This window comes from Megalobrama amblycephala, linkage group LG19, assembly GCF_018812025.1.
Source record: "Megalobrama amblycephala isolate DHTTF-2021 linkage group LG19, ASM1881202v1, whole genome shotgun sequence".
NCBI classification, from domain to species: Eukaryota; Metazoa; Chordata; class Actinopteri; order Cypriniformes; family Xenocyprididae; genus Megalobrama; species Megalobrama amblycephala.
The window spans coordinates 31,479,617-31,507,456 of NC_063062.1; the positions used below are offsets into that span (position 1 = coordinate 31,479,617).

At 39.1% G+C, this 27,840-nt stretch overlaps 1 long non-coding RNA gene across 1 annotated transcript; it reads right to left on the reverse strand.

Annotated features, from left to right (window-relative positions):
• Window positions 1-1,808: 1,808 nt before the first annotated feature.
• LOC125254458 lies at window positions 1,809-18,732 on the reverse strand. Its single transcript, XR_007181670.1, has 3 exons — window positions 18,501-18,732; window positions 17,781-17,817; window positions 1,809-3,119 (listed from the first exon to the last, which is right to left on the reverse strand). It is a non-coding gene; the product is annotated as an uncharacterized LOC125254458 (long non-coding RNA).
• Between the last annotated feature and the right edge of the window lie 9,108 nt (window positions 18,733-27,840).

The window sequence follows — 27,840 nt, forward strand, 5'->3', positions numbered from 1 at the left end:
AAAACTATCCCCGTTCACAGGGATCCACAAAAATTACTAAAAACATATTACTCATGCCAGACAAGTAGTTGAAGTCACTTTGTAAAGAAAGACTACACGCCTGTCCATATGCATTCTTTTACAAAACACTCACCTTGCGCATGCTTATCCACCTTATTTTTACAGTTTACTGTACTTTGATATTCTTCTTGGTTTTTTCCTAGCCTGACGTGGTCATACTCAATTCTAGTTCGAATATGAGTCTGATACTGCTCCATTGGGCTTTGATTATGGGGGCGTATTTCAACCGATCCAGGAAAGACCTCAATTGGATAGACCTACAACCAATCAGAGCTACAGAGTAAGTGACGTATGTTGAGCAACGCATAGTTGTCAACAGAACTCTTCTTAGCGACCATCGGGGCCAGCTGATAAATCAAACTTTTGCCGAATCCCGTAGGAAGGACGGCAAAGACATCTTTCCCATCGACAAATGCCTTGATCGCGGTCCTCTGTTCCTTTTTAAAAATGAATGCGCTGTCGATATCTTCTATAACGGACGCGATGGCGGAATCTACACATCTCAGTTCTTCAACAGCCATCATTGTTGTAAACTAATTGACCTTTCGCAAAGACCCGCCCCCCTTAGTTACTGTTGCTTTGTCCGACAAGCCGTGGCGCTGTCACGCCACACAGAGTGGAAAATACATCGCAGAGCAAAGAGGAAACTGACAACACATCGACAGACGAGACAGAGCAGGTTACTTATGATATTAAACAAAGTCCCAGCTTTCAAACTGTGTAGTTATTAAAAAAATTCAAACAATAAAAACCGTTTTGTGGCTCTTTAATGGGTTGTGACCATGATCGTGACAGATTGCTGTAGCGCCTCAGCTCAAGAGGCTCGTGAACGGATCATCTCTTCCTACTAGTCCATTTATAGCATCAAATAAACATGAATGAACATGAGAATGAATGTTGTTTCAAACGCGGAAAGACGTCAATATGCAAAATTTTTCAAGTTTAACTCCACCGAGGTTAATCTTCTAACTCCTGACTGCTTTGTCGGACAAAATGGCGGATGCGGCGTTCTGATTGGTTAGATCGCTTGTCAATCAAACTCCCCAAGCGCTCTTTGATGACGTGGCTAATTACGTTTCTGGTGATAATCTGTCAATCATCGCCCTGACAATGTGATTGGTCCGAACAGCTTCTGTTCGGGCATAATTACTCCTCTACGGATCGAGTCCAGACCGAACTCCCCGACCTCAAAATGTTGTGGGCGGGGCTTAGTTCGGCTGGCATCCAGGCTAGTTTTTTCCCTAAAAGGGCTAATAAATTGGAAGTCTCACACATTCCCAGAAAACAATAAGGTGGATAAACTAAACATGTAATACGCATGTGCACGTCGTCACCGTTTTCACAGATTTGCGCTTTTGCAGTTTACATGGAGAAGACGATGGTATCATTTTCAAAAACTTCCACTTCGAAACCCGTTTTCAAAAGTTTGCGTTTTCAGGCCTACAAAATGCCGTTGTTGTGTAAATGAACAGCCAAAACGCATTAAAAAAAAAAAAAAAAAAAAACGGTGTCGGGGGTGTAAACAGTCCCGTAAAATGTCCAGTCTTTCACCTTCCACTGTCATCACTCCTCCCTTCCTCCCTCATTATCAATCTTTTCACCGGTCTTGCTCTGCTCCCATGACTCTGCAGCCCTGTCCTGCTTCACCTCACTTACATTTTTGCAAAAATCCCACAATGTACCTACTGTATACATACAATTCACAATTGCAGTTTCCTTCTGAAATCAACACTAGTGGCAGTAAAACAGCAACTTTTATTCCTTTTCACACAAATTGGTAGTGTCAGATTATCTGTTAATGTGTGCAGTTCCTTTCACAATACTATGTTATGGCATCAAAGCATTTCTAGCATAGTGCATGATTTGTAAAATAATACATTTTGACATTTGCATCACATAACCAGCTCCATATGTATGGCGTACTTTTCTGACGTAGTAAACTTGCTCTGTAGCTCACCTGGTTCATCATTGCACTTGTGATGTAGCAACACTCAATAAAAAACTCAAACAAATAAGATAAAATGTCATGTCAGTCAGGGATTATCTGTGTTTGTTTCAGTTTTAGGTGGTTTTATCACGTTTTTGTTCTGTGGCCTAGTTTTCAGTTAGTTTCCTTGTTTACTCATTGTTTGATTGATTTGCACACCTGCTGTTCATTGCTTTAATTAGTTTTGGTCATGTTATGTTTGGTTGTTGTGTTCTTGTTTCCTAGTTCCTGAGTTCTTTGTGAAATAAATGTAAATCTGCATCATTTAGATCCTTTACTTGTCTCTATTGTCAACCCAACTGTGAAAATGACTATAGGTTTAGGTTTGGGTTGAAGGTGTTAGATTATTTTTAAATACAATAGAGCATTAACCTCTTAGCACCATGTTTAAATCTGGGAAATCAGGTAGTGTAATTTTGATTTACAAAATTTCAAGCACAGCCTACTTGAAAATTGAGCCATAAATTACCTAAATTAGGGGATCTTGGACTTTTTTATGTGGCAGACTGATAAAAACACACTGAAAGCCAGACAATAAGATTGGAGCTAGAAGTTTTGAGAAAACTCTTGTGTGCAATATGAGTCAGATGGTTCATGAATGTCGATGGAAGGTCTAAAAGTGCAACACACAAACACATACATGTTTTCACTTGTCTGATATATTCTCTGTATATGTGACACAATCACTGACACAAACTTTATTGCTCTTTCTCTCACTAGGCTCAGGTGAGAACATCACCTTAAGTGAAACGTTCATCCTTCTGATGGGCCATGAGCATAGCCTTACGGAGGTGTATGTTATTCCAATCACACTGATGGGTACCAGCAAAGGTTGTTTCCAAATCATCTCTTCCAAGCTGCAGACTGTCAGCATCACCAGAGCTCTCGTTAGCTGAGGCTCATCGCAGCTCTCCTGTCTGAGATTTCTGTGACTCAGAGGAACAGACCTGCATTACCTCTCAGTTCAGCTTCATTCCTCTCACCCTGGGAATCTGATGGAGCACAGCAAATTTAGACTGCTTGAGTTTTTAAGATTCCACCTCCACATTCACAGTTCCTTGTTATATTCAGCCTGTAAAAAGAGAAAATGTGCAGTTATTACCACAAGGGACTGTTTCTACCTGATCCAACCCTTGAAAATGGAATTGGTGCAACCTAATGTAGTCAGGTGGATTCAGTCATATTAAATAATATTTTTGATCAATATACACTACCAGGCCAAAAAAAAAAGTTGCTGTTTGAATTTAAATACACAAATGCTTTATTGCTGTGATTATGTTTCTAGCATGTTATATGTACGGCAACTTCTAAACCTTATTGATGGAGTGTGATTTAAAAGTGCCATCGAACGTTTTTTTACAAGATGTAATATAAGTCTAAGGTGTCCCCTGAATGTGTCTGTGAAGTTGCAGCTCAAAATACCCCATAGATTTTTTTAAATTAATTTTTTTAACTGCCTATTTTGAGGCATAATTAGAAATGCAATGATTCAGGCTGCGGCCCCTTTAATTGCTCGCTCTCTCCGCCCCCTCCTGAGCTCTCGATTCTATCATTGCATAAACAAAGTTCACACAGCTAATATAACCCTCAAAATGGATCTTTACAAAGTGTTCGTCATGCAGCATGTCTAATCGAGTAAGTATGGTATTTATTTGGATGTTTACATTTGATTCTGAATGAGTTTGATAGTGCTCCGTGGCTAATGGCTAATGCTACACTGTTGGAGAGATTTATAAAGAATGAAGTTGTGTTTATGCATTATACAGACTGCAAGTGTTTAATAATGAAAATAGCAACAGCTCTCTTGTCTCCGTGAATACAGTAAGAAACAATGGTAACTTTAACCACATTTAACAGTACATTAGCAACATGCTAACAAAACATTTAGAAATAATTTACAAATATCACTAAAAATATCATGTTATCATGGATCATGTCAGTTATTATTGCTCCATCTGCCATTTTTCGCTGTTGTCCTTGCTTGCTTACCTAGTCTGATGATTCAGCTGTGCACAGATCCAGACGTTAATACTGGCTGCCCTTGTGTAATGCCTCGATCATGGGCTGACATATGCAAATATTGGGGGGCGTACACCCGACTGTTACGTAACAGTCGGTGTTATGTTGAGATTCGCCTGTTCTTCGGAGGTCTTTTAAACAAATAAGCTTTATATAAGGAGGAGGAAACAATGGAGTTTGAGACTCACTGTATGTCATTTCCATGTACTGAACTCTTGTTATTCAGCTATGCCGAGGTAAATTCAATTTTCAATTCGATGGCACCTTTAAGCTTTTCATTTCTTAAACAACCATGTAAGAAGACACATCATGGCCATATTCCAGGATGACAATGTCAAGATTCATCAGGCTCAAATTGTGAAAGAATGGTTGGGAGGGAGCATGAAGAATAATTTTCACACATGAATTGGCACCTCTGAGTCACCTCTGAAACTTAAATTCATTAAAAGTCTTTGGGATGTGCTGGAATAGACTTTACAGAGTGCTCGACTCTTGCATTGTCAATACAAGATCTTGACCAAAAATTGATGCACCTCCTGATGGAATTTGAGCCTGATGAATTTTGACATTGTCATCCTTGAATATGGCCATGGTGTGTCTTCCTACATGGTTGATTAAGAAATGAAAAGAAGAACTGTTGCCAAACATATAACATGCTTGAAACATAATAATCACAGCAATAATGATCTAATAATTGACTCTTAAAGGATTAGTTCACTTCAGAATTAAAATTTCCTGATAATTTACTCACCCCCATGTCATTCAAGATGTTTATGTCTTTCTTTCGTCAATCGAAAATAAATTATGGTTTTTGAGGAAAACATTCCAGGATTTTTCTCCATATAGTGGACTTAAACAGCTACCAATGGGTTGAAGGTCCAAATTTCAATGCTCAATCAAAGACGAGGAATAAGGGTCTTATCTAATGAAACCAACCGCTTGTTTTGAACTTCCGCCTACTTCACACGTGACCTTTCGAACATGATTACGTAATGCGTGTCGCATCGCAGAGCAGTGCAAGATGAGCATTTGTGGTTAAAAAGTATATACATTTTTATTTTTTTTTAGAAAATGACCAATCATTTCCCTAGGTAAGAGCCTTATTCCTCATCTGGGATTGTGTAGAGCCCTTTGAAGCTGCACTGAAATGGCAGTTTGGAACTTCAAGCCATTGGTAACTGTATGGTAACTCCATATAGTCCACTATAAGGAGAAAAAACCTGGAATGTTTTCCTCAAAAACATTATGTCTTTCTTTCTTCAGTCAAAAAGAAATTAAACATCTTGGGTGACATGGGGGTGAGTAAATTATCAGGAAATTTGAATTCTGAAGTGAACTAATCCTTTACATAATTACATGCAGCTAACTCTAAAACAAACCATACCTTATCCCTAAACCTATAGTACATTTTGTTAAAATATTTCTCAGTACTGTGTAATTACACTGTAATAACTGCACATTAAACTAAAGTGTGACCTTATTTATTTTAATTTATTTATATTTTTTTCAAGATTTTTTTCTTCTTCATTATATCCAGACAGTTGTCACCCTAACCTTTTTATATTTCAATTAGGAATTAAAAGCATGCTCCTCATATATGAAGTCTATTCAAGTCATTATTAATTGCATTTTTAATGTATTTCTGAGTAAATTATTAGATTCTGGGGGGAAAAAAATCATGCACTGCAAACAAGTGTGTTCATACTCCTGATATACATCCACACTTACTATGAAGTCATATTAGGGTGGGTAAGAAATCAGAACCCCTCGAATTCAAGGCGAAAACTTTACCACCTCTCCAATGAGTCATGGTTATGCTGATCCATAAATATATACTGACTATCAAAATCCGCAGATAGAAAGTAGCAGATGTATGGATGAAGTCATACAGTTAAGCATGCTACATGTTAATTTCAGCACTTGCCTCATAAAATCACATAACGCGTCACATACTGTAACATCAGGCCCTATTGCACCAAAACCCTCACAACACTTGTCGCACTGACATAGTCACCACCATTGCTTGAAACAATTAAAAGCTCACACATCCTCAAACACTACATCAGTCCCAGTATGTCTGCGGATAATCAATCTCTCTCACACAGACACAAAGAACGCTTAGGGTACACTTTCAAAGTTTACAAACAGCTGCTCTCTAACATGCTTACATCTTCAGGTCTTTCATCGGTTCATGTGATAACAAGCTAAAATGATGCTCATTTAACAGCCTTTGAGATGCCTGTCTTGTGTGTATGATTTGAGCTATACTGAGTCGAATAATTAGCATGCCTCACTCCCATGTCTGAACCTGCTAATCAAGTGGTAATAAAAGCAGTGTGTCATTCACACTGTGTGTTTTGATAGAAGACTCCAACACATAACAATGTATTTCAACACTACTTTGAATAGGTTACTAATTAATTACAGCATATGAGTTGCATTGCATGTTTAATTTAACTTTCACCATGGCTTTTTCATCTTCTGACCTAAAAAAATGCTTTTCATACAGTGGACTACCAGTAAAATTGATAAAAAATTTGGAACCAAAGATTATTCAAACACTTTGAACTGACCATGTTTTGCTTAGGTGTTTGCTGACATAATTAAGATTTTTTTTTTTTTTTCTGATACAGTTTAACTCTGAGATCTTGTCATATTGTATTACCATTTTTTTTTTAAACTATAGTGAATAAACTGTATTAATGAATGAAATGTTCAAGGTGTCTGAATACATTTTGGTTTGACTGTATATAAAAAAATAATTATTCCTAACTTTTGACTGGTAGTGTAATTTTCAAGCCATCTTTTTCAATTCAGTGTAAAAACAAGAACTTAGGACCTTGTTTGTGCTTTTTTTTTTTTTTTTTACAGTTCAATATTGTACTTTATATTTATACATTTATATATCACTGTCGCATTTAATTTCCATCTAAGAGAGTCAATTTCCAGGCAATATTTCAAAAGCGATTCTCTATAAAAGCCATTCGGGTGTGTAACATATTTTGACCTTGTTCTCTATTCATTTATTCATGCAGCAGCGCAGTTTGTGGCTTTAGAGGGTGGATTTTAATTTGTTTATGGATCACTTTGTTGTTGATAATGTTCTGTGGCCCTTGTATTTGGCCCCTGCCAGACCTGGAACAAGTACTGCCTGATTATGGCATAAGATAGATTGGCTCTCCTCATGAATGTTCACTCTTGTTGACCTGCCAGAAACAGACATAATTATCCACTGATGTGTGAGTGTGTATGCGGAAGAGTGTTTAACTGTACACATGTCTAAGTTTTAAGAATAAAGTAAATTTTTTGCGAACTTTGTCAACTTTAGACACACATTTACACATCAGTGATGGCTACTGGCTAGTGTTATTGGCCTATCTAGTCACTGTGAGGTAATACCAGAGACAGTATGTAGCAGAGACTAGCCACTTGTATTAGTGGAATGAGAGAAAATTGAATGACCAATAGGGTGAATATAACCTAAATTCACCCTATGGCATCTCTAGTAAAGGAAGTCCTGCTTCCCGAATAGGAGAGCAACTCAAGCAGCAAATATGATTTCAAAAATCAGAAAATGTATCTTGAATGAAAATTATTTACTTAAATCACTGACAGTTTTTTTCTTGTTTTAAATATAAATATACCAGTGAAGTTTGTGCTTGAAACAAGAAAAAAATTAAATGTTAAAAATAATGTGATATGACTTTAAAAACGTTCAATATTGCATCCAGAGATCTCATTCTCTTTCAGAAAATCCCTCCTCATCGGCAGCTGTAAGGCTGTGCTCGGCATGGACATTCACAGTGAGCAATAAACGCGGCTGGACACACGTCAGTCACATGGGCTGTTAAATAGACTCCCTCCTTGGAAGCTCTCAGTGAGGTGAAAGGTCAGTGAGCCATGTTTCTGATGGAGATGTCTGATGTGGCCGCTTTTGTGTTGAAGCAGCACATCACACATACAGACATCTATTGATTTTGAACAGCTCTTGTTGCAATTTTTCCCAGAACAATCCCAGCATGTGCCACGGTAACACTCATGCTCGCAGCAGGAGAGCAGCGGCTTCTTCAGAAACGCCAAAACCGAGCCATTCAGATAATAAATGCCTTCGGAAACAAGCCCTTTGTTTGTTATTTCTGCCTGTGTCAGTCAGGCAAACCCCGCAAGGATGGGGTCATGTAATGAAGACATCAAAAAGGAAGCTAGTTACTCATCTGTAGTATCTAAGTGTGCTCTCTGCACATAAATAAATCAAGAGGGTGCCTCCCAACAGCCCTGCCTTCCCAGAATGCAGATTCCATGCTTTTACAGTTACATGAGGGAGATCCATTTTTTCATAATTAACCACTTTCTATTTTTGTCATTATTTTATGATACTGTATATTATGGAGCCCCTAAATTTCAATGCTTTTGTGTTCTGTCAAATAACTTTTGTGATAAAAAAAAGAATAAAAGTTGGGAGGAAGAACTATATTTCAGTGCTTTTGCAAACAAACACAGTTTCGCAAGGGAACACAAAAGCTTTTGGTTTGCGATGTTTTGCGAGCAAACAAATTTTTTCAGGGCAACACTATAGTTTCAAGAGAACACAAATCTCACGAACAAATGCAAAGTTTCTCAGGGGAACGCAATACTTTTTTGAGAGAATGCAAATGTTTTGCAAGAGAATTCAAAGTTTTTCGGAGGAACACTCTTTTTCAAGAGAACGCAAATATTTTGCGAACAAACGCAAAGTTTCTCAGTGGAATGCAAATGTTTCGCAAGAGAATGCAAATATTTAGCAAGAGAACACTATAGTTTTGCGAGAAAATGCTAATGTTTTGCAGATTTTGTCAGGGAAACACTATAGTTTCAAGAGAGAACGCAAATGTTTTGCGAACAAACGGAAAGTTTCTCAGGGGAACGCAAATGTTTCACGAGACGATGAAAATATTTTGCAAGAGAATGCTATGCAGGTGCTGGTCATATAATTAGAATATCATCAAAAAGTTGATTTATTTCACTACTTCCATTCAAAAAGTGAAACTTGTATATTATATTCATTCATTACACACAGACTGATATATTTCAAATGTTTATTTCTTTTAATTTTGATGATTATAACTGACAACTAAGGAAAATCCCAAATTCAGTATCTCAGAAAATTAGAATATTGTGAAAAGATTAAATATTGAAGACACCTGGTGCCACACTCTAATCAGCTAATTAACTCAAAACACCTGCAAAGGCCTTTAAATGGTCTCTCAGTCTAGTTCTGTAGGCTACACAATCATGGGGAAGACTGCTGACTTGACGGTTGTCCAAAAGACGACCATTGACACCTTGCACAAGGAGGGCAAGACACAAAAGGTCATTGCAAAAGAGGCTGGCTGTTCACAGAGCTCTTTGTCCAAGCACATTAATAGAGAGGTGAAGGGAAGGAAAAGATGTGGTAGAAAAAAGTGTACAAGCAATAGGGATAACCACACCCAGGAGAGGATTGTGAAACAAAACCCATTCAAAAATGTGGGGAAGATTCACAAAGAGTGGACTGCAGCTGGAGTCAGTGCTTCAAGAACCACTACACACAGACATATGCAAGACATGGGTTTCAGCTGTCGCATTCCTTGTGTCAAGCCACTCTTTAACAACAGACAGCGTCAGAAGTGTCTAAAGACAAAAAGGACTGGACTGCTGCTGAGTGGTCCAAAGTTATGTTCTCTGATGAAAGTAAATTTTGCATTTCCTTTGGAAATCAGGGTCCCAGAGTCTGGAGGACGAGAGGAGAGGAGAGGAGAGGCACACAATCCACATTGCTTGAGGTCCAGTTTAAAGTTTCCACAGTCAGTGATGGTTTGGGGTGCCATGTCATCTGCTGGTGTTGGTCCACTGTGTTTTCTGAGGTCCAAGGTCAACGCAGCCATATACCAGGAAGTTTTAGAGCATTTAATGCTTCCTGTTGCTGAACAACTTTATGGAGATGGAGATTTCATTTTTCAACAGGACTTGGCACCTGCACACAGTGCCAAAGCTACCAGTTCCTGGTTTAAGGACCATGTTATCCCTGTTCTTAACTGGCCAGCAAACTCGCCTGACCTTAACCCCATAGAAAATCTATGGGGTATTGTGAAGAGGAAGATGCGATATGCCAGACCCAACAATGCAGAAGAGCTGAAGGCCACTATCAGAGCAACCTGGATTCTCATAACACCTGAGCAGTGCCACAGACTGATCGACTCCATGCCACGCCGCATTGCTGCAGTAATTCAGGCAAAAGGAGCCCCAACTAAGTATTGAGTGCTGTACATGCTCATACTTTTCATCTTCATACTTTTCAGTTGGCCAAGATTTCTAAAAATCCTTTCTTTGTATTGGTCTTAAGTAATATTCTAATTTTCTGAGATATTGAATTTGGGATTTTCCTTAGTTGTCAGTTATAATCATCAAAATCAAAAGAAATAAACATTTGAAATATATCAGTCAGTGTGTAATGAATGAATATAATATACAAGTTTCACTTTTTGAATGGAATTAGTGAAATAAATCAACTTTTTGATGATATTCTAATTATATGACCAGCACCTGTAGTTTTGCGAGAAAATGCTAATGTTTTGCATATTTTCTCGGGGGAACACTATAGTTTCAAGAGAGAACGCAAATATTTTGCGAACAAATGCAAAGTTTCTCAGGGGAACGCAAATGTTTCACGAGAGGATGCAAATATTTTGCAAGAGAACGGTATAGTTTTGCAAGCAAATGCAAAGTGTTTTGCAAAAGAACGTAAAAGTCTTAAGTTGTGGAAGAGAACGCAAAGTTACTTGGGGAATGTAATACTTTTGTGAGAGAATGCAAATGTTTTTCAAAAGAAAGTTTTACGACAGAATGCAAATGTTTTGCGAACAAACGCAAAGTTTCTCAGGGGAATGCAAATGTTTTGTGAGAGAATGCAAATATTTTGCAAAAGAATTTCTGGGAATGCTTTGCGAAAGAATGCAAATGTTTGGTGAGCAAATTAAAAATTTCTTGAGGGAAAGCAGAAACTTTGCGAGATATTGCAAATATTCTGCAAGATTACGTAAAGTATCTTGGGGAAACGCAATACTTTTGCGAGAGAATGCAAATGTTTTACAGATTTTCTCAAGAGAATGCTATAGTTTTGTGAGAGAATGCAAATGTTTTGCAGATTTTCTCGAAAGAAAGCTATAGTTTTGCGAGCAAATGCAAAGTGTTTTGCAAAAGAACGTAAAAGTGTTAAGTTGTAGAAGAGAATGCAAAGTTACTTGGGGAATGTAATACTTTTGTGAGAGAATGCAAATGTTTTGCAAGAGAAAGTTTTACGACAGAACGCAAATGTTTTGCGAACAAACGCAAAGTTTCTCAGGGGAATGCAAATGTTTTGCGAGAGAATGCAAATATTTTGCAAAAGAAATTTCTGGGAATGCTTTGCGAAAGAATGCAAATGTTTGGTGAGCAAATTAAAAATTTCTTGAGGGAAAGCAGAAGCTTTGTGACATATTGCAAATATTCTGCAAGATTACGTAAAGTGTCTTGGGGAAACGCAATACTTTTGCGAGAGAATGCAAATGTTTTACAGATTTTCTCAAGAGAATGCTATAGTTTCAAGAGAGAACGCAAATATTTTGCAAACAAATGCAAAGTTTCTCAGGGGAATGCAAAAGTTTCATGAGAGAGTGCAAATATTTTGCAAGAGAATGCTATAGTTCCTTTTCGTGGGAACTATCGACGCTACGTCAGTGACGTGATGGGAATCCTCTGCATTTTTGTGTTCGTGAAGCACTATTGTATCCAACCAATGAGAGAACGTGACGTCAGAGGCGGGTGACGTCGCGGACCGGAACCTATAAAGCATGCCCAGAAACAAAGAACGCTAGCTTCCGTTGTCTTCAGTAAGCGCTATTTGTATCTTGTTTGTCTTATTTACTGTTGTTTGTCTACCATCTCGCCAAAAGTGATCTCTTCGTCTGAGGACAAGAGTTTCCAGAAAGTGAAATAAGACACATATATATATATATATATATATATATATATATATATAAAATGACGGAAAGCCAGCGTTTCACTAAGTGTGCGCCTCCCTGCCCGCGATTCATCGTGGCGGGGGACACACACGAGATGTGTGTGAAGTGCCTGGGAGTTGAGCACGCACAGGCAGCTCTCGAGGGGGCTGTCTGTGTGCACTGTGAGAGGCTCACTCTCAGGACGCTGCGCTCACGCCGAGCGCTCTTTGAGGAGGGCGCCGTGGCGAGTGTTCCCCGCGGGTCTGGTCCCGCTGCTGCCGAGGCACAGCGAAGACTGCACTCGTGGCGTTCACAAATGGATCTAGCAGAGGGGGGAGAGACGGGCTCTGCCTTATCGCTCCCCTTACCTGCTAGATCTAGTGTCTCTCCTTTGGTGGTGGAAGCACGCGCTGCGGTTTCTTCCCCCCAAAGGGAGGCACCGACACTGAATATATCTTCCTCCGAGGAGGTTGATATTGAAGGTGTCGAGGGTGGAGATGAGGGACCGTCATCCTCATCTCCAGCCCATGAGGAGCTTATGGAGGTAGTGACCCGGGCAATAGAAAAACTGAAAATAAGCTGGCCCGTGGAGGAAAGCGTTCCAAAAATTAAAAGCATGTTAGATGAACGCTTCCTCCCAGCTAGGTCATTACCCCAGCGTCGGGGACTGCCGTTCTTTCCCGACCTCCACACCGAGGTGTCGAGGTCGTGGAATAGACCCGTGCAGTACCGTGTCTTCAGCCCACAGACATCAATGTACAGCAATATCACTGGGCTGAAGCAACACGGTTATGGGGCGATGCCTCAGGTTGAGGAGGCGCTTGCGAGCTATCTCTCGCCTGAGTCTGCATCGTCCCTGAAATCCCCGACGTTGCCCACCAGACCTCTAAAGCAAACATCGAATCTGGTGGGCAAGGCTTATTCGGCGGTGGGTCAGGCTGCGGCATGTCTGCACACAATGTCCATACTGCAGGCATACCAAGCTGATCTGCTGGGGGAGATTGACGAGAGTGGGGAGGCTACCTTTGAGACCATTCAAGAGCTGAGAAAAGCCACAGATTTAGCTCTCCGTGCCACCAAGGAGACAGCCAAGTCAGTAGGCCGCTCTATGGCAGCCCTGGTGGCCACGGAGAGACATCTGTGGCTCAATCTTGCAGACATTAAGGATAAAGACAAACATATCCTTATGGATGCGCCGCTTTCCTCCGAGGGCCTGTTCGGTGACGCAGTTACAACTGTCGTCGACAGGTTCGAGGAGGCGAAAAAGCAGAAAGCGGCGTTCCAGAGATTCCTCCCCCGAAAATATCATCCCCCTGAGGCTGCTGGGCGGGGGCAGCCTCAGCCGACAGCCGGCTCCTCGGGACACAGGTCCCAGCAAAAGGCTAGTGTGGCCGCCCGTGCTCCCCCGCGGAAAGCTTGGGGACCGGAGCGTGCTGTACAGCCGAAGCCTTCTGGGGGTAGGGCAGATCTGAGGACCGTCATTATTTCCCGGAAGGCTTCCCAAAAGAAATCCTGACGCTCATGGGTCAGGGTTTCTGAGGGCAGTCCCCTCCGAAGGGGTTCGACGATTAATATCTATCGTTCCCCATCGGTGCCCTCAGGGGACTGTTCTGCCAACCCTGCCACCCAGTGTGCGACAGGGCGCAGCAGTCCCCGTCGATCCTCCGAGGAGGGTCGGCCAGCACGTGATTCGCTTATCTGCCGGTGCGCCGCATCAGATAAACGAGCCAAATGCTCAAAAAACACCAGAGATCAGTCTCGAGAGGCTGGTTCCCTTAGTAGAATTTTTGGAAGAATGGAAACGTCTTCCGAATATTTCGAAATGGGTGCTGCTTATGGTAGAACAGGGTTACAGAATTCAGTTTGGTTCTCGTCCGCCCAGGTTCAGTGGAGTGATTCACACAGTGGTAGCTGCAGAGCAGTCTCTGGTAATGGAACAAGAAGTTATGACGCTTTTGCAAAAAGGGGCTATAGAACGGGTTCCCTCTCCCAGCAAAATGTCGGGCTTTTACAGCCGCTACTTCATTGTTCCAAAGAAGGATGGAGGGTTGCGTCCGATTCTAGATTTACGTATACTAAATCGATCTGTAAAGAAGTTGAAGTTCAAAATGCTTACACTCAAACAGATTATTCCACAGATCAGATCCGAGGACTGGTTTGTGGCGATAGATCTGAAGGACGCATATTTTCACATATCCATCCATCCTTCTCACAGGAAGTTCCTCAGGTTTGCTTTCGGGGGCGAAGCATACCAATACAAGGTTCTTCCCTTCAGCCTATCATTATCACCCCGCACGTTCACGAAGTGCGTGGATGCAGCCTTGGCTCCTCTGAGACTCCGGGGCATCCGCGTGCTGAACTATATCGACGATTAGTTGATTTTAGCTCAAACAGAACGTCTGGCAGCTCAACATCGCACATGAAGAAGCTTGGGCTGAGGCTCAATGCCAAGAAAAGTGTGCTGGTTCCGAGTCAGGTTGCCAACTATCTTGGGGTAATCTGGGATTCGATCACGATGCGGGCGCAATTGTCTCCCACTCGTGTGACGTCCATTCTCGGGGCCGTGAATGGGGTGAAGTTAGGCCGGTCACTCACTGTAAAACAGTTTCAGAGACTGTTGGGTCTGATGGCAGCTGCGTCCAACGTTATTACTTTTGGCCTTCTGCACATGAGACCCTTACAGTGGTGGCTCAGGACCAAGGGGTTTTCTCCGAGGAGAAATCCTTTTCGCATGATCAAAGTCACGCGGCGGTGCCTTCGTGCTCTGGTCATGTGGAAAAAGCCTTGGTTCCTGTCCCAGGGACCCGTGTTGGGAACTTCATGTCGTCGCGTAATGCTTACGACAGATGCGTCCCTCACGGGCTGGGGAGCGATCATGAGTGGTCAGCTCAAGGTCTTTGGGAGGTACACCAGGTCTCTTGGCACATAAATCGGCTGGAGATGCTGGCAGTGTTTCAGGCTCTGAAGCACTTCCTCCCCGACCTGAGGGCCACCATGTGTTGATTCAGACAGACAACACTACGGTGGTCTCCTACATAAATCACCAAGGGGGATTGCGGTCTCGTCCACTATGCAAATTAGTCAGTCGCATCCTCCTGTGGACCCAAGGGAAATTACTCTCGCTGAGGGCAGCGTATATTCCGGGGTATTTGAATATGGGGGTGGACGCTCTGTCGAGGCAGAGCGCGAGTCCGGGGGAATGGAAGCTTCACTCTGAGGTAGTGGAGCTTATATGGAAAACATTTGGTCGAGCGGAAGTCGATCTCTTTGCCACAGAGGAGTCAACTCATTGCCCTCTGTGGTACTCTCTGAGGCACCCAGCTCCCTTGGGGTTGGATGCTATGATACAGACGTGGCCGAGGCGACCATCCAGCAGGATGGTCATCCCAGCACACCTTCATCAGATTTTATAATCTTAATGTGAGTAGTACTCCGGGTGCTTTGGTGTTACAAGATAGCAGCCAGGCACTCAGAGACACGGCGTAGTTGGGACAGCGTTCCCATCACGTCACTGACGTAGCGTCGATAGTTCCCACGAAAGGGAACGTCTTGGGTTACGAGTGTAACCCTTGTTCTCTGAGTAAGGGAACGAGACGCTACGTCACGTTGCCGTACCTCCAGCATGCCTGGAGCGCTTACTTCAGACATATCACAGAAGCTAGCGTTCTTTGTTTCTGGGCATGCTTTATAGGTTCCGGTCCACGACGTCACCCGCCTCTGACGTCACGTTCTCTCATTGGTTGGATACAATAGTGCTTCACGAACACAAAAATGCAGAGGATTCCCATCACGTCACTGACATAGCGTCTCGTTCCCTTACTCAGGGAACAAGGGTTACACTCGTAACCCAAGACGTTTTGTGAGAGAATGCAAATGTTTTGCAGATTTTCTCAGGAGAATGCTATAGTTTTGCGACCAAAGGCAAAGTGTCTTGGGGGAATGCAAAAGTTTTGCAAAATAACGTAAAAATCTTAAAGTTGTGGAAGAGAATGCAAAGTTTCTTGGGGAACGCAATACTTTTTTGAGAGAATGCAAATGTTTTGCAAGAGAATTCAAAGTTTTCCGGAGGAACACTATTTTTCAAGAGAACACAAATGTTTTGCGAACAAACACAAAGTTTCTCAGGGGAATGCAAATGTTTCACGAGAGAATGCAAATATTTAGCAAGAGAACACTGTAGTTTTGCGAGAAAATGCTAATGTTTTGCAGATTTTCTCGGGTGAACACTATAGTTTCAAGAGAGAACGCAAATATTTTGCGAACAAACGCAAAGATTCTCAGGGGAACGCAAATGTTTCACGAGACGATGCAAATATTTTGCAAGAGAATGCTATGGTTTTGCGAGAAAATGCTAATGTTTTGCAGATTTTCTCGGGGGAGCACTATAATTTCAAGAGAGAACGCAAATATTTTGTGAACAAACGCAAAGTTTCTCAGGGGAACGCAAATGTTTCATGAGAGGATGCAAATATTTTGCAAGAGAATGCTATAGTTTTGCAAGCAAATGCAAAGTGTTTTGCAAAAGAACATAACAGTCTTAAGTTGTGGAAGAGAACGCAAAGTTAATTGGGGAATGTAATACTTTTGTGAGAGAATGCAAATGTTTTGCAAGAGAAAGTTTTACGACAGAACGCAAATGTTTTGCGAACAAATGCAAAGTTTCTCAGGGGAATGCAAATGTTTTGTGAGAGAATGCAAATATTTTGCAAAAGAATTTCTGGGAATGCTTTGCGAAAGAATGCAAATTAAAAATTTCTTGAGGGAAAGCAGAAGCTTTGTGAGACATTGCAAATATTCTGCAAGATTACGTAAAGTATCTTGGGGAAATGCAATACTTTTGCGAGAGAATGCAAATGTTTTGCAGATGTTCTCATGAAAACGCTAAAGTTCAACCAATGCAAAGTGTCTCAGGGGAACGCACAAGTTTTGCAAAAGAATGTAAAAGTCTTGTGAAAGAACTTAAAAGTTGTGCAAGAGAACACAAAGTCATGTTTTCACCACGCGAAGTCACATTATCCCCATGTCCCCTTGGGGGCTCCATACTTGGATGCTGAAGCAAGAAATGCAAATGAAACATGGTGGCAGAAGAAAGGCGAGGAAATCCAATCGAAAGGAAGCGCTTTGCGACTGGAAAGAAGAGCATTGATGGCTTTTTGTTGTTGTTGTTCCGGTTAAAGAGATAATTCACCCAAAAATAAAAATTCTGTCATTTTCTCACCCTCATGTAGCTCCAAACCTCTAATACTTTCTTTCTTCTGCGAAACACAAAAGAAGATATTTTGAAGAACTGTTCTTGTTCATTATGTAATTGCATGGGAATTACACAATGTGTTCTGCAGAAGACAGAAAGTCAACCAGGTTTGGAACGACATAAGGGTGATTAAATGATGACAGAAATTTCATTTATGGCTGAACCATTTAACATCTAGCAAAGAGAGGCATAATTTGCTATGGAGAGACATGAATGGGACTTGGTTGTAATCCACAATGACCTTCTATTATCACACACTGGCAAGGTCAAGAGGTCTAATGAGAAGAAGAATCCGTTAGGGCAATTAGACTGAGCTACCTTGTCATGGGAGATGGGTGAGAAGTCAGAGGAGACAGATGCTTTTTACCAACCACTCTTTCTCACTCCCTCTCAGATTCTGTGTCTCTGTGTCCATCTTAAAGGGATAGTTCACCCAAAAATGAAAATTCTATCATTATTTACTCACCCTTTTGTTGTTCCAAACCTATATGACTTTCTTTCTTCTGTTGAGCATAAAAGAAGATATTTTAATGAATGTTAACCAGACAGTTGACGGTAGCCATTGACTTCCATAGTATTTTTTTTTTTTTTCTTTTTTTTTTTCCTACTATGAATGTCAATGGCTACAATGGCTATTTAATTTCTGTGAGGGAGTTTGCTCCATGTAAACAATACTTTGAAGACTTAATTGTAATATAATTACTTCTTAAAAGAGTAATTATTATTATGGAAATAATATATTTTATTAGAATATACTCAAGTCTAATTCAAATGTAATGTTTTTGGGCACTGATTTGGTGGGTTAATGCTGTTTTGCGTTTAAAACAATCATACTAAAATTACATTTGAACGAACCCACTGTATTTGCAAGTAATGGCTAAATATTTCTGTGCAACACATACTGTATTTAATTTCACGGCCATAGATGTGGTGACCAGATTTGATAAAAAGTGTAACTGAAGTACAAACAAACTGCAATATAACTGTATTTAACTGTAATTTCATCAGCATAACCCACACAGAAGTGTACAATTGATAGCTGATAATGCATAGATTCAATTGAAAAACCATCACGTCATATCTGTATCTCGCATTGTTTATATGTGCTATTATTGACATTCATATCTATTCAAATCATCCGTACATGGCTATTACTTGGAAAAAAAAGTAATATATATTTGCTTACCTGTCTATGCGAGAGTGGAGTCTCTGTCAAGTCCAAGTTAGTCGCGAATACTGATCCTTGTTTTATTTCTCAGTTTGTCCCAAAGCCTGCTTGCCTCAGTTGATCTAAGATTGTGTTTTTGGGGGGATTTTCTGTACTCGCCAATGAATAATTGTGATCCATAATGACTGAACGACAGAACAGCGGCATGCTAGATGCTGTGTAACCAACACTTTTGTATTTTGTCCACGTGAGTTGCCATAGTCTCTACAAGTGGAAACCGAGCGGATGTCACTGACAGCCGACAATGACAAGGGACAAGCCATGATTTAAAATTATTAAAAATTTGATTTACAAATCCTTGGGAACTTTTGGGAAAATGTAAGTACACCGCTGCATGAAATATATCACACTGTGCAAGTGGTTTTTAGATATTTTATTACAAAAATCTTACATATTGTGCTTTTACATGTTATTTACGATTAAATGAAAAATTATTTGTTTAAATTTATATTAAATGCAATTAGATAAAAGTGCTTTTTTGACTCACTTAAGTACTATTTAAAGGGTTAGTTCACCCAAAAATGAAAATTCTGTCATTTATTATTTACCCTCATGCCGTTGAACACCCGTAAGACCTTCGTTAATCTTCAGAACACAAATTAAGATATTTTAGTTGAAATCCGATAGCTTGGTGAGGCCTCCATAGGAAGCAATGGACACTTCATCTCTCAAGATCCATAAAGGTACTAAAAACATATTTAAATTGGTTCATGTGAGTACAGTGGTTCAATATTAATATTATAAAGCGACGAGAATATTTTTGGAGCGCCTAAAAAAACTAAATAACGACTTATTTAGTGATGGCCGATTTCAAAACACTGCTTCATGAAGCATCGGAGCACAGATGAATCAGTGTGTCGAATCTGCTGTTCGGAGCGCCAAAGTCACGTGATTTCAGCCATTGACAGTTTGACACGCGATCTGAATCATGATTCGACACACTGATTTATGCTCCGATGCTTCATGAAGTAGTGTTTTGAAATCAGCCATCACTAAATAAGTCGTTATTTTGTTTTTTTGGCCCTCCAAAAATAGTCTTGTCGCTTTATAATATTAATATTGTACCACTGTACTCACATGAACCGATTTAAATATGTTTATAAGTAATTTCATAATTATAACTTATATTGTTTTATATTTTGTTCAAGTGTACCGTCGCATGTACTGGCAAGCATTTATGGTAAACTAAAATATACTTTAATGTCATTAATTGTCTTTAAATTTCTTTAATTTCTATTGAAACGTTTATGACTTGTATTTAAATATATTTGTAATTACAAATTTGAAATGATGAATTTGCAATTTAGTACATATTAAAAAATATTACCTTATCAAATTTAATATCAAATAACACTACAGTTCAAATTATAATTAGGTATGTGCTTTAGTATATTAGTCAAAATGTGTTTACTTTAAAACATGACTAAATATTATTAAAGTAAGATTTAAAATGTACATTAAAGTAAAACTATTCATTTAACAATATTACAAAGTGCACTTTTTAAACGAAACAGTCATGAAAGTGCCACTAAGTACACTTAAGTGGCATTTTATTTCAAAAGTACTGTACTTTTAAGATCTAAAGCACACTAAACGTGCACATTCAATACAATTAAGCACACTTCTTTTTCACAAGGGTGGCATTATTGTGCCTATCATGTTGTCATGACAACAAAGCCGGAGACTGGATACTTTACACAGATAAGGTTTGTAAGTAATTAAATCGCACTGGTCTACTCTCACTAACCAAATTGTATTATGTTTTACTCTCTTGGTTATACTTCCAAAATTGCATTATTAGGGTCTGGTACTGCATACTTTTATTGTAATAGCCTGACTGTAACTATGATTGAGGGACAAGTCAAAATTATTTTCTGTTGTAAATGTCGTTATGCCACAAATGCTGTGGTAACATTCCTTTAACTAGATGAAATGTGTTGACTGGTAGGAGAAATTCGAGTGGCACACTAGCGCCTTTCTGTGGTCAGTGGGAACTCTGCATCTGAGACGTGTCTCGCCCCAGGCTTCATCTATCACAGATGGGAGCATGGCTGGGTGTGATTCTCTAAAGCTGGCAAAGGAGCAATCGATCAGCCATGTTATGAAAAGATGCTTAAATCATTCATACGACTTTCTAAAGAAGATGGCACCATTTCAATCCATCTCTGACAACTAATGAGCTTAGCCACTGATTCTTAAATACTGGGACAAAGCACAATACAGAACTGGAAAAAAAAGTTTATGTACAGTACAAAGAAATTATTTTAGATTAATCTGTTTAACATGTTTAATGGTATTCATCTGTGCATGGGTACAAGCTTGTTCCATTGTTCCATTTTCTGACAATTCAGTTTGTTTCCCATATATCAGATTGGGTTGACAGTCAGAAACATTATTTTGTAATATAGAGAGTAATCTGTGTAGTCTCATGAACTCACATCAAATACAAAAGAGAACCTTCAGGATGAAGATAGATATTGTCTAATTTTATAAAGTGACTTCATGGTTGCACTTTATTTTACAGTATGTGCACTTACGTGTGCTTACAATGTGCTTACAATGTACTTACAGTGTACTTTTCTAAGAAAGTACAGGATAATATAAGGTAACTACAGGGATTACGGTTAGGTTATATTAATAGGTTATTAATAACCCTAATAGGTTAAGGGTTTGTACGCTGTTAGTACCTAGTTATTACCTATTTATTGTAATACCGACTACCAACTTTATTTTCTTAAAGCATTTTGGAAGATTTTATTTTCATAAAATTTTGACAAGTAGAGAAACCTAAAGGACGTAAACTTACAGTATACAAAGTAGCAATTATTTGCAAATGCAAAGTATTACCTTATTGTACAATAAGATTCCATTTGTTAACATGGGTTTAGTTAAGTTGAACTAACAATGAAAAATACATCTAAAGCATTTATAAATCTTAGTTAATGTTAATTTAAGCCTTTAATAATATACAACTTTTTTATTTTAATAATATATGTTTAATGGACCTGCTAACATGAACTAACATTAAACTAATGTTAAAAAGATTGATAAATACTGCAATAAATGTACTACTCATCGTTAATTAATGTTAGTTATAACACGGTTAGTTCAGGGGCATTTCCTCCGAGTAGGCAAGGGAGGCAGTGCCTCCTCAAAAAAAAAAAAAAAATAGGATGAGAAAATAATCCATATTACATATAAAACAACACAAATATTAGAAATTATGACATTAAAAAGAGCGCAAGTCACACGTATTTCTTAAGGAACACTGCCCAACAGCGACACCCGCAGGTAAAGTTACACAGAGGAGTCATGCTTTACAGTCTATGGAGTCATGCCTCCCTTTCCTCTCATAGGAAACCATATAAAATCATCAGACCCCCGGCGTGCGGTGGGTTTTGTGGGGGGTAATTGAGAATGAATGGGGGAAAGTCACGTGAGAGGAGGCAATGTCTCCATCGCGCTATGATTGGATGTAATTGGTTATGATTGGATATGATTGGTTTGTGCGACAAATCCCGCCTCTCGTTGACGTGCGCGATCCGCGCGTCAGTTTGACTGAACAAATAATGGCGTCAATGGGAAGACTACTTGAAAAGTAAGTAAACAGATCACCCAGTTAGATATCACCGGTTTATGTCACGTCAAAATCAATCTTGAAATGGACTGAAAGCATGATGACTGCAGGGTTTTTAGTGCAATCAGCTTGGTGAAATTAAAAATACAATTCGTGTCTGTGACAGACGTGTCAATGGAGCATGACTGATGATCCAAATTATCCTATGTTGACAATTAAAAAGAAAAACCGCAATACACAAATAAAATATATTGTTTAAATTATTATTGCATTTAGTTATTATTTTGGAATGAATGTAGAAATGCTTAAAACACTAACTTGATGAGATTGACTTGGTTTTAATAAATAGAACATTACAATATTAATGTTAAATTACAAAATAAAATTGTATTTGGTTTCTTTTTTTTTCTTTTTTGATGTACTGTAAAGTAATGTTCATTTAACAGGGAAGATGTGTCAACTTTAAGAGTAATGCACATGAATTTACATTGATTCATAAAAAAAAATGTGCCTCCTCATTTCAGAACACCACTGCACGCCACTGGGTTAGTTCCTGTCCTTGATTCTGATTGGTCAATAGTTGTGTTTTATTCACGATAAAACACGACTATAACTGCTTCACCGAACGGTTCTGTGTATCACTACACAACACCCTTAGCGACCACTCTTAGCAACGTAAACTGTTCTCAATTGATATTGTTCATTGAAGCTTACTGTATTATGTATAAGAGTACTTTAATAAAGAGATCGATTGAGCGAGTTAATTACCTGCATTCATATTTAGCATTTTCCTTCAGGTCAGTCCTATGTTCATAATAAAAAAATGTCCGATGTATTATCTTGTCCTTTTAACAGTTAAGGGGTTTTCCCGTGACTGACAGCACTAGTCAAAGCATTTGTCAGTTGCGTCTTGTTCCGTGTTCACAACAATTCAGTCTTCTCAATGTAAAAGTCTTCGCTACTGACTGACACACTCATAAAGACAGTCTTTGCCGCCATCTAATGGCGTAATAATGTAACTTCTGTTGCTGTTCACGGTCAGGGACTTTTTTTTCCAGTGGAAGGCATTTATTGAAAGTTTATTCATGAAAGTTGCATTGATACATATTTTTGGCTTTAATATATGTTGTAACACAGTTCGTATATACGGGAAGAAGGAGGCGGGAACTGGCGAACGTTCAAACAGATTTAATATGTAAAATAAACAAACAAAACGAAAGTAAATGCCGGCAGACCCTCACGGACGTCTGCCGGCCAAACGAACATAATAAAACATAAAATAAAATCCAGGCCTGGTCCTCTCTCGTCCTTCACTGTCGTCGCTCCTCCTTTTATGCTTCCGGAGCTCCTCTGTGAGATGTGAGACTGGTGCAACGCGCAGCTGACGCTCATTACCAATCGCGCCACCGGCCTCGCGCCGTTCTCTCACGCCTCTCGCCTGCTCGTCACATATGTATTGTGTGGTAACCGTTTTATAAAAGCAATAAGGTACACTTCGCGTTATGCCTAACAACATCCTTCATCCTTCATCCTTATTCACAATACAGCACAGCCTCTTGTACCTTACTGTTTACTTAATTCATGAACTAATGCGACCTTACTTTTAAATGTTATCAATTATTCTTTTAAGTATATCTGTTTAGATGTGTTTTATTGACAGCAGATGAAGAGATGACACAATGAAGAGAAAATAAATTAAAACTGTACCTGTCAAAAGTTTGGAAACATCATTTTTAATTTGTTTTTGAAAGAAGTCTCTTATACTCTCATGCTCCTCCCGAACTTTGTTAATAAAACATCATATAGTATGGAAACATTACTATTTTTTAATGTTTTTGAAAGAAGTCTCTTATGCTCACAAAGGCTGCATTTATTTAATCAAAAATACCGTAAAACAGTACTGTGAAATATTACAATATAAAAATAATTGTTTTCTATTTTAATATGATTTAAAATGTAATTTATGAATTTTCAGCATCATTACTCCAGTCTTCAGTGTCACATGATCCTTCAGAAATCATTATAATATGCTGATTTGCTGCTCAGAAAATATTATTATTTTCAATGTTGAAAACATTTTTTGCTGGAATTTTTGTGGAAACGATACTATTCAAACATTTGTGGTAATATTAAAAAAAAGAAAGAAAGAGAGAGAGAGAGAGAGAGAGAGAGAGAAATTAATACTTTTATTCATCAAGGATGCATTAAAGGATTAGTTCACTTTCAGATGAAAATTAGCCCAAGGTTTACTCACCCTCAAGCCATCCTAGGTGTATATGACTTTCTTCTTTTGGATAAACACTCTTGGAGATATTTTAATAAATATCCTGACGCATCCGAGCTTTATAATGGCAGTGAACGGGACCAATGAGTATAAGCTGAAGAAAGTGCTTCCATCCACATCCATCCATCATAAACATGTACTCCACACGGCTCCGGGGGGTTAATGAAGGCCTTCTGAAGTGAAGCAATGCATTTGTGTAAAAAAAAATCCATATTTAACAAGTTATGAAGTATAAAATACTATATAAATATCTAGCTTCCGCCAGACCACCTTCCATATTCAACGTACGAAGAAAATGTAAACTCTCGCAGTTTAAAAAGTTTACGCTACATACTACACCACCTTCCCTATTCAACTTACGCAAAATACACTGCCCGGCCAAAAAACAAAAGTCGCTGTTTGGATTTTAATAGGCAAATACTTAAGAATCTATGAATGGATCATTATTACAGTGATTATTATGTTTCTAGCATGCTTTATGTTTGGCAACGGTTCTTTTATGTTATTTCCATCAAGAGGTGCATCAATTTCTGGTCAAGATCTTGTATTGACCAAAAATTGAGAATACCCAAATCACTGCAGATAGCTATGTGTAAAACTTCACAGATTCTGCTTGGGGCACTTATATGATAGAAATCATACAGACCATGGCTTTTGAGACATCACATGATTTTACAAAAAATGCTGAAAAGTATGTAAATACTGTGGCACTGAATGGTTATTATAATCATATACCTTTGTATTTACATGAAGCAATTACTTATTTGTATATACAAGTAAGGTAAAATTCCAAAAAAAAATTGTGGCCATGGTGCCATTGTTTCAATATTTGGTCATTTTTTTGTTAGTGTGGAGCACAAAATTATGATCTCAGTTTTCAATTACCCACTGAATCACCACTTAGCAAAGACATCTTCATTATAAAGCACTGGCTATAATGGCTCATTATGCAGAGAAGTGGTGCTCTGTAGTCCAAAAACAAATTGGAAGGGCTTTTGCTATTGTTAGATCTGCGAGTGTCGACAGAAGTCATGCTAAGTGGAGGGCTGTTCTTGGCACACGGTCCCTGGCATTCACATACGGATCCAGCTGCAGTGGCTCTCTCCGGTTCATCAGTGCAACCCACTCCCTAAGTTGCCTTTTTGGCCTGCGTTTGGCAGGCAAGCAACTCCAATTTCCACTATGTTATGGACATTTTACGCACAAATAGATTGAGGATACTAGGGGAGAATGAGAATGCCAAAATCCCGGAAATTAAGCAAGCTGGCACAGCATGCTGCCCTAGCTCTTGACGTCCCGGTTCAGCAACCTTGAACCAGTTTGTTAGCCTCCCAAATGAACAGTGACGGGGCAGAGATATGAATTGCATAAATAAATGAATGAGTAAACAAACCAGAGTGAAGGCCGTAGCGGGTCTCGTGGCAATCCAGGGGCTTGAGCTCCACGGTTAATGATCAGCAAATAGCTGGACGCGCAGATAAAATTCATTTGGACATGAAAACGGCTAGTGTCAGCCACATGGAAAACTCAAAAGTAAATTTTAAACTGTCTGTCTGACTCTCACCTCAAAAATCCCAGACAGTATCTCTAAAAACACTTGTTTTGCTTCCAGCATTCGATGTACTTGAATTCCGTTTAATACTTTTCACGTTTTCAGTGACATATTTTGTTTAAAATATTAAATATTGCATCATATTTCTACATGGTTTTCAGCTAAAATGTTTCTTTGCAATGTGATGTCTCAAAACCAAACAGTAATTAAAGTAGAAATATATTTATATCAACAGAATTGCCCTTTAAACGCCAAGTAAATTAATACACGTTACCTCAGCGCACAAAAGCCTGCAGAATTGGCGAGATTTCTCCAGCAGCAAACTCTGGCACAAATTCGTTTTTTTGAGTTAGCTGTGAATGTGTTGCTCTACTGAGTTAGTCTCATCACATAGAATTTTATGCTGGCGCTGGTTAATTGGCTCAGAAAACTATTTATGCATTTCACGCCCCACATTACCATCTGTCTCTTCACAGAATATCCTGAATCATTCATTTGAATATGGATGAAACAGGCCATAATGTGACAACTTTGGAAAGAAAATTAGGAACGACAAAAACTTTCACTTTTAGAGTCCATATTTGTAGTTAACACTGTGTCATAATCACAGATAAACTGCATATATTCATTGTTAGTCTGACGGTTGAAATAAATTCACAGCATCGCCCCATCACTGCAATCTAGGCACAGTCACTGTGATTTTGCCAACATGTTTTCCTGTCCGAAAATTTAGTCTTAAAGGGTTAGTTCACCCAAAAATGAAATTTCTGTCATTAATTACTCACCCTCATGTCGTTCCACACCCGTAAGACTTTCGTTTGTCTTCAGAACACAAATTAAGATATTTTTGATGAAATCCGAGGGTATCTGATCCACACATAGGCAGCAACGACATTGCATCTTTTGAGGTCCAGAAAGGTAGCAAAGACTTCATTAAAACCAGTGACGTGACTACAGTGGTTCAACCTTAAAGGGTTAGTTCACCTAAAAATGAAAATTATGTCATTAATTACTCACCCTCATGTCGTTCCACACCTGTAAGACCTTCGTTCATCTTTGGAACACAAATTAAGATATTTTTGATAAAATTCGATAGGTCAGTGAGGCTTCTATTGCCAGCAAGATAACTAATACTTTCAGATGCGCAGAAAGCTACTAAAGACATATTTAAAACAGTCCAAGTGACTACAGTGGTTCAACTTTAATGTTATGAAGCAATGAGAATACTTTTTGTGCGCCAAAAAACTAAATAACTTTATTCAACAATATCTAGTGATGGATCATTTCAAAACGCTGCTTCATGAAGCTTCGAAGCTTTATGAATCTTTTGTTTCGAATCAGTGGTTCGGAGTGTGTATCAAACTGCCAAAGTCACTCCCCCCAGTGGTGAACCATTGAAATTTTGAAACACTTGACTTTGGCAGTTTGATACACACTCCGAACCACTGATTCGAAAAGATTTGCAAAGCTTTGTAAAGAATTGATCAGTGAATACTGAAATACTGAAGCTCTGCAACGAAAATAGTGTAGCAGAATGACAGGGAACTGTCGAATTTGTTGAATAAAGTCATTATTTTTGTTTTGTTTTTGCGCACAAAAAGTATTCTCGTCGCTTCATAATATTAAGGTTGAACCACTGTAGTCACATTGCCAGTTTTAACAATGTCTTTGCTACCTTTCTGGACCTCAAAAGGTGCAATGTCGTTGCTGCCTATGTGTGGATCAGAAACCCTCGGATTTCATCAAAAATATCTTAATTTGTGTTCCGAAGACAAACCATGGTCTTACGGGTTTGGGACGATATAAGGGTGAGTACTTAATGAAAGAATTTTATTTTTGGGTAAACTAACCCTTTAACCCTTTTCCTACCCCCAAAATCAGAGGG